The 7,948-nt window shown below is 36.3% G+C and overlaps 1 pseudogene; it reads left to right on the plus strand.

The window, feature by feature from the left end:
* LOC104789055 lies at nt 3,165-3,957 on the plus strand (annotated as a pseudogene).

Genomic DNA, 7,948 nt, shown 5'->3' on the forward strand with positions numbered 1-7,948 from the left:
AGAGTTTGATCACAATTTAAATCTTCCCTCTTAATTAGAACTTTTGTCGTCTATTATGCTTTTAATATTTTCTTGAATAGCTTAAAGAGGCCCGTAGACGACTATGCCATAATAGTCACTAGTCAGCCCACAGAAGACAATACTAAACAAAAAATCCTCGAAACTCCCTTTCCTTACCTTACTCACACGGTAAGTGTGTCGTTTATAACGATCTTTTGTTACCTAAACCACAACGTGATCACTACTTTACCAATACATGGACAAACAAAACAAAATAATGACAGTTCTTCTTCGTAAATCAATCACTATAAGAGCTACGTATACACATATACGTCTCGATCCACAACCTGACAAATGTATGTTACGTATCCAATGTGTTTTTCGTTATGTTAGTTTTATTTCTTTAATTTGAACACATGTGAGGAGCTTTGACCTGATTAATTCCAATTACAAGCTATACGTTAGAAATTTTGAACTAACGTGGATTACACTTCATGACTTGACTCGCAGTTAGCTGTTTAGCATTTTCTTCAAGTCCGATCCAATACAAAGACTTCACTGTCATAGCTCTCTAAGTTCTTCTAAGTCAAGTTCTACTAAAATGCAATACTAAATATCTTTATTTATACCAATCACTTCTCTCTCACTTTTTTAAACCAAAATCTTTTTTCTTATAAAGATTTCATGACGACCATGTCAGAATTGCATCTGCGTTTGTTTTTTCTCTCGCTAATCTTTCTCTGTTGTCTCTCCCCTTCAAGCTTATTCACTTTAAATAATCTTGTTGGTTTTGTTTCTTGTCATCCCCACCAAATTGAAGCCTTTACGCAATTCAAGAACGAGTTTGACACCCGTGGTTGCAACCTGTTGGGATACAAACAATGTCCCACATCTAAAGATTATAAAATGAGTTTCTAATATATAAGCCAAGACCAACTCCAATTAGTATGAGGCCTTTTGGGAAGGAGCCCAATAAGAAATCCGTGCGGGTTTTGCTACATGGGCCAAAAGCGGACAATATCATACTAATAGAGGAGTTGGCTTAGGCTTGGAAAGCCCAACAATTGGTATCAGAGCCTAGGTCGAAAAAGTGGACCTAGGGGAGTGGGTGTGGGCTCTATGTGGAAGGATCTCTCAAAAAGATGACATGATTAAGGGTGCCTCCTGAATACTTCAGGAATAAGGGGGTACCGGAGCCTAGGTACATGAGTTTCGCTGAAGGGGAGGCCAAAGTATCATGGCACATAGTTTGAGGGGAAGTTTGTTGGGATATAAACAATGTCCCACATCTGAAGATTATAAAATAAGTTTCTAATATATATAAGCCAAGACCAACTCCAATTAGTATGAGGCCTTTTGGGAAAGAGCCCAATAAGAAATCCGTGCGGGCTTTGCCACATGGGCCCAAAGCAGAGAATATCATACTAATAGAGGAGTTGGCTTGGGCTTGGAAAGCCCAACACAACCATAGTGACCCCTCTAATAACGTCTGGTGCGATAGGTCGACGAGTGCGGTCACAAAGCTACGACTCAGAGCCTGTCTCAGTGGAACTCTGAAGCCCAACAGTAGCCTCTTCCGGAATCATCAGCTTCGTTTTCTTGATCTCTCTAACAACAACTCCATTTCCACTTCACTCCCTTCCGAGTTTGGCAATCTCAACAAATTAGAGGTCTTTTTCTTTACTCTAATGGCTTCCTTGGTCAAGTTTCGTCCTCATTTAGTAACCTAAGCATGCTTTCCGTTTTAGACCTTAACGATAACGAGCTCACTGGTAGTTTTCCACCTTTACGAAATCTAAGCAAGCTCTCCTCTTTAGACCTTTCCTATAATTACTTGTCTGAAAAATTGAGTCCCAACAGTAGCCTCTTTGAGTTGCACCACCTAAGTTACCTTGATCTCAGTTACAACAACTTCAGTTCCTCAGTCCCTTCCGAATTTGGCAAGCTCAACAAATTAGCGTTTTTGGATCTTTCCTCTAATAGCTTCCTCGGCAAAGTTCCTCCCACAATTAGTAACCTAACCAGGTTAACTGATTTGTACCTTGACCAAAACAAGCTCACTGGTACTTTCCCATATGTACAAAATCTAACTAAACTCTTCTATATAGGACTTTCCTATAATCAATTTACTGGAAGCATTCCTTCTTACCTCTTCACTTTGCCAATCTTATCAACTCTTGATCTTCGTGAAAATCATCTCTCCCATTCAATTGAAGTTTCTAACTCCTCTATCTCATCCTCTAGGCTCGAGAATCTGCACCTTGGGAACAACCAATTTGAAGGAAAATTCCTAGAGCCTATCTCAAAGCTCACCAACCTCAAACTTCTCGACCTTTCTTTCCAAAACGCAAGATACCGGTACCAGATTGACTTAAACCTCTTATCTTCTCTCAAATCATTGGTTAAACTCGATTTTTCCGGTAGCAGTATATCTCAGGCCAGCTTAAGTTTAGAATCATATATCCCATTGACCTTGGAATACTTGTCCTTGTCATACTGTGACATCAGCAAGTTCCCAAACATATTGAAAACCCTTGGGAGGTTGAAGCATATAGATATATCCAACAATAGAATCCAAGGAAAAAATTCCTAAGTGGTTATGGAGCCTTCCTCGTCTGGAAGCATTGAGTATCACAAATAATTATTTCAATGGTTTCCAAGGTTCAACCGAAGTCTTAAAAAATTCATCATTGCATGTTTTATTTCAAGATTTCAACTATTTTGAAGGATCACTTCCTAATTTACCACTCTCTATGGAACTCTTCTCTGCGAGTTATAATAGTTTCATAGGCGAGATACCTCTTTCAATCTGCAACATTAGGTCTCTCGCTTCTCTTGATTTATCCTACAACAACTTCACCGGTAAAATTCCTCAATGTCTGAGTAATTTGGTAGTTGTGAAATTGCGGAAGAACAACTTGGAAGGAAGTTTTCCTGACGTGTTCAATGCTGGTGCCTCTCTACGGACACTCGACATTGGCTTCAATCGATTAGCTGGGAAGCTTCCAAGGTCTCTTTTAAATTGTACATCTCTAAGGTTTCTAAGCCTTGATAACAACAACATTGAAGACACGTTTCCTTTCTGGCTCAAGGCTTCACAGGATTTGCAAGTCCTTACCCTTCGTTCAAACAAATTTTATGGTCCAATATCTCCTCCTCATCAAGGTCCTCTTGGCTTTCCAGAGCTGCGGATATTTGAGATTGCTGACAATAAGTTTACTGGAAGCTTGCCACCAACTTACTTTGTCAATTGGAAAGCATCATCACTCACCATGAATCAAGATGGGGGTTTATATATGGGATACGAGGAGAAACTATATGGTGAAGTCAGCTATGATTATATAGATACTATAGATTTGAAATACAAAAGGTCTACACATGGAGCAACAAAGGATACTCACTTCCTACGCCACCATTGATTTTTCTGGGAACAAATTTGAAGGACAGATTCCTGAATCCATTGGTCTCTTGAAGGCACTGATTGCACTCAACTTATCAAACAACGACTTCACAGGCCATATTCCTCTGTCTTTGGCCAATCTTAAGGAGCTCGAGTCACTAGACATGTCAAGAAACAAACTGTCAGGGATTATTCCTAATGGAATCAGGAGCCTCTTGTTTTTAGAGTACATAAATGTGTCTCATAACCAACTCAAGGGTCAAGTACCACAAGGAACACAAATCACTGGGCAATCTAAATCCTCCTTTGAAGGGAATGCAGGGCTTTGTGGTCTCCCTCTGGATGAAACTTGCTTCAGCAATAGTGCACCTCCGATGCAACACCATAAGCAAGAAGACGAAAAAGAAGAAGAAGAAGAAGTGTTAAGTTGGAAATCAGTGGCAATAGGGTATGGATCTGGGGTGTTGATTGGATTGGCAGTAGGACAAGTCATTGCTTCATACAAGCCGAAGTGGCTCGCCAAGATAATTTGTCTGAATAAACACAGAAACCGTTAGGACTGTTTCGGTTTTTAGTTTTATTCTTTGGATGTGTGTCAAGTTGTTGTTGGTCTTGTATTAAAGTTTTCTCCTTTTATTAGATGTTTTTGTTCTATTTGTATTTCTATAAAGTAAGTACGTGTGGTTTTGTTACACCAATTCTAGTTAGTAAAAAAATGTCTTTTGATGTTAAAAAGAAAAGAAAAATGTCTCTGCAACACAATGAGATTTATCAGCCTTTTTTTTTTTTGACAACAGAGAAACCTGATTGGCTCAAATAAGCCAATACGAAGAAATATTGTTTAAATAGGTAACTAAATGCGGAACTGTGCGAATACATCGCGCTAAATTATCTGCTTTACCATTCTCAAAGAGCGGGACATAGGCTAAGGAAAAAAAACAAACTCCTCTTGGTCCGCCTGAATGTCCTCCAAATAAGGTGTAAAAATTGGTCACTCAGAAGGCGAAAACACCATCTTCACTAAGTCGGAGCAGTCAGTGAAGAAAACGACATATTGGTTATCCGCCCCAATCATACAACGCATGACCCATACAAGGGCTTCAATCTCGGCATGAAGAGGGGAGAGACTACAGCGAAGATTGGCAGCTCCCATAGTAAGGGCGTCATCCCAGGGCGACGTGCAAAACCACCCTCTACCCGCATAGCAATCCGTTGCTTTCCAAGAACCATCTACAAAACAAATATAACTCAACAAAGACCGAGGAACCCCTAATCCCCTACTTTCACAGGAAAGAACGTCAATGTTAATATCTGATGCTAATGCCATGTCCTCTGTCTGATATTTATCTGCCTTGTCAATTTGTTTTCACACGGTAGATAATATACATAATTGTAACAGATAGATTGTGGTTTAATTCATTTAGTTAGTATAATCCAAGAAAAAAAAAAATGAGGGAACTGATGAAACAGCAGAAACTCAAACATTAGAATTTGTATTACAAATTAAAGAACCAGGTCCACGAGCACAAAACCTAATCTATATATGCAAACCCCAACAGCTTGATTAATTCTGATAAATGGTTCTACTTTGAAAGAGTTTGATCATGATGTTATCTTATATATATTCTGATCAGATTTATGAAATGATTTTACAAAGACTTGTTAAAACGAGATTAGCTAAGTTTTATGAGTTTAAAATATGGTAAATAATAAGTAAAATGAAATGGTATTTGGTTACTTTTGGGAACATTCAAAACGTCCAACGTAAATACAGTATGTAGTATATATGTACTAGAGCTGGACAAAATATCCGAACCCGAAAATTTAACCCAAACCCGATTAAAAATACCGATTCGTACCCGAATGCGAACTTTAAAAATATCCAATTGGATGCTTTTAGTAAATGAAATGGGTACACGAACCCGATTGGGTATATCCGAACACCCGAACAAATACCCGAAACTATTCAAAGTTATATATATATATATATATTTAACAATAGATTGAGTTAATTTACAAGTTTCAGAAGTAATTTTATAATTACTATTATAACTTACAAGATAAATTAGTTTTCATTTTTAAATATGTCAGTTTTCATATGTTAATTTAGATAGATTATATAGTTCTAACTTTGAATTTGATGTCATTTGATGTTTTAAGAAATCAAAAATTATCGCCTTGTGAATTTGGTATTTTGTTATTTATAATTGTTCTTTTATTTTTATGACTTCAATTTGGTTTAATAACTTTGGTTTTTTATTTATGATTATAATCATTTTTAATGAATTTGGATTGATTTCATTTTTTTTTTGAATTCGGATTGTCTTTTACTTTGGTTTGGATTAAAAAATTACAAATCCGATCCGAACCCAAAATATAATTTGAGGCTTTGGGTGAAACCCGAAAATACCTAAATCTGACGGGTGTTTACCCGAACCCGACCTGAAATCTAAAAATATCCGAATGGGTCTTATGTTTCTAAACCCGAAAACTCGAAATTCCTGACTTAAATCCCGAAAGGGTACCCGAGCGCCCACCCCTTATGTACCATGATTGATGGTGAGTTGCTTCATGGTTGGTGACTATAAATCTTTGTATATTATAACTAAGTTCAAAAATGTATTAATAGATGAATATCTAATCCAAAAACTCAGTATTTACAAGTGTAACACCTTGACACAAACTGATGTATCACATAAAAGAAAAAACAATTCAATAGTTAAAACTTAAAATTTATGAGTATATAAACTTAAAACTTAATTAGTAAGTGCATGGTTAATTGGTTATAGTTAATCCGGGTACAGTTTTGATCACAATAAATCAAACTTATAAAGCTGTCTCCCATATAAAATTTAAAATTTACCATGTTGACTTTTGTCCTCTCAGGCTCTTAATATTTTACTTAAAACAAATCCCAAAGACGACGTGCTACAATAGCCAGCCCACAAAATCCTCGAAACAAATCACACGTTACCTGTACGTGACTGTGACACGTCTAGGGTCAATATCAATTGGTAACTTATACTCCAGAATTTGTGGCAGTGGATCTTTACACACCCCCTTAGGGCATCCGTAATGGGGGAACACTTTAAAATGTTCTTAGAGTAAAAATATTATAAAAATAATCTAAAATCAGTAGTTAAGATCTTTTATTAAAAAGTTAATTATTGGGAGAACATGTTTAAGATCATAAGATTTAATAATATAATATTCTTAAACATATTACATTTATAAAAACTGTAAAAATAACATTTAAATTGCAAACTTATAAAACTTGTACTAAAATTCAAAATACAATACCAAATTTTTGTGAAACAAAAAAAACATTAAAGATTTAAAAAAAACAAACAAACATATTACTTAATTAAAACAAACAAACATTTATTTAATTAATACATAGTTTAAATCAAATCCTTTTTTAATTTGTGAAAAATTGTTTGCAAAAAATTGTATCCAATCACAGCTTGCCACGTCAGCTTAGAACTGAGTCTAGATCAGTTCTACATCAAGAACAGGACAACATGTTCTTATGCCACTATTCATTATATTTATAATTTTAATAAGCTAAGAACACACCAAGTGTTCCCCCATTGCGGATGGTCTTAGGCCATGTTTATTGGCATAACTGATGGCCTGATCTTAGGCCTTAAAAAAATAAAATTTAATGAACAGTGGCCTTTAGATCAGGCCTTTTGATCTTATTTGGGATCAGTTCATGGGCCTGATCCTCGGGTATGTGGCTCGCTGTGATTAGTCGAAAATTTTATTCCAAAATCATTTTTTTTACTTCGTTTCATTTTCATTTTTTTCTATCTGGAACTCGTGTTTTCTTCTTCTTCTCTCCCGAAAGGCGAAACGCCGACTGATCTCTTCTTCTCCGATTCCGGTGTGTTCCGGCCATTAAAACACCAATTAAGCCGATCTTTTCGTCTCTTCTTCTCCTCGTATCCTCGTGTCCACCGATCTCGTCGTCTCCACTGTCTCTGTTCTCCCAATAACTAACTTCTTAACAAAAGTTCTTAAGACCTGATCTTACAATATTTTTACAATATTTCTCCCCTAAGATCACCCTCACCTAATCTTCCTATAAACATGCCCTTATATACGTATCTGTAAATTTGCCCAACCTCCTATGGACAATTTCGATAGAGAGATATCTGAAAATAGCATCCCCATCATGTTGTTATTTAAGTCCTTTGCTTAGCATAACATTTCTTGTTCAGTTTAGCGATCATTTGTTACCTAAACCTCAACGTGATCCATTTGCTACTTCTTCTTTGTAAAGCACTATAAAAACTACAGACGTCTCTCCACAAGCTGACAAACGTATCCAATGTGTTTGTCATTATGTTAGTTTATTTCTGTAGTTTGTACACATGTGAGGTATTTCAAACTGATTAATTCCACTTACAAGCTATACGTTAGAAATTTTAAACTAACGTGGATTACACTTCATGACTTGAGTCGATCTTATTAGCTGGTTAACAAAACTTTTCTTTAAGCCCGAATACAAAGACTTCATAGCTCTAATTACTTCTTCTAAGTCAA

Source organism: Camelina sativa, chromosome 5 (assembly GCF_000633955.1).
Source record: "Camelina sativa cultivar DH55 chromosome 5, Cs, whole genome shotgun sequence".
NCBI lineage: Eukaryota > Viridiplantae > Streptophyta > Magnoliopsida > Brassicales > Brassicaceae > Camelina > Camelina sativa.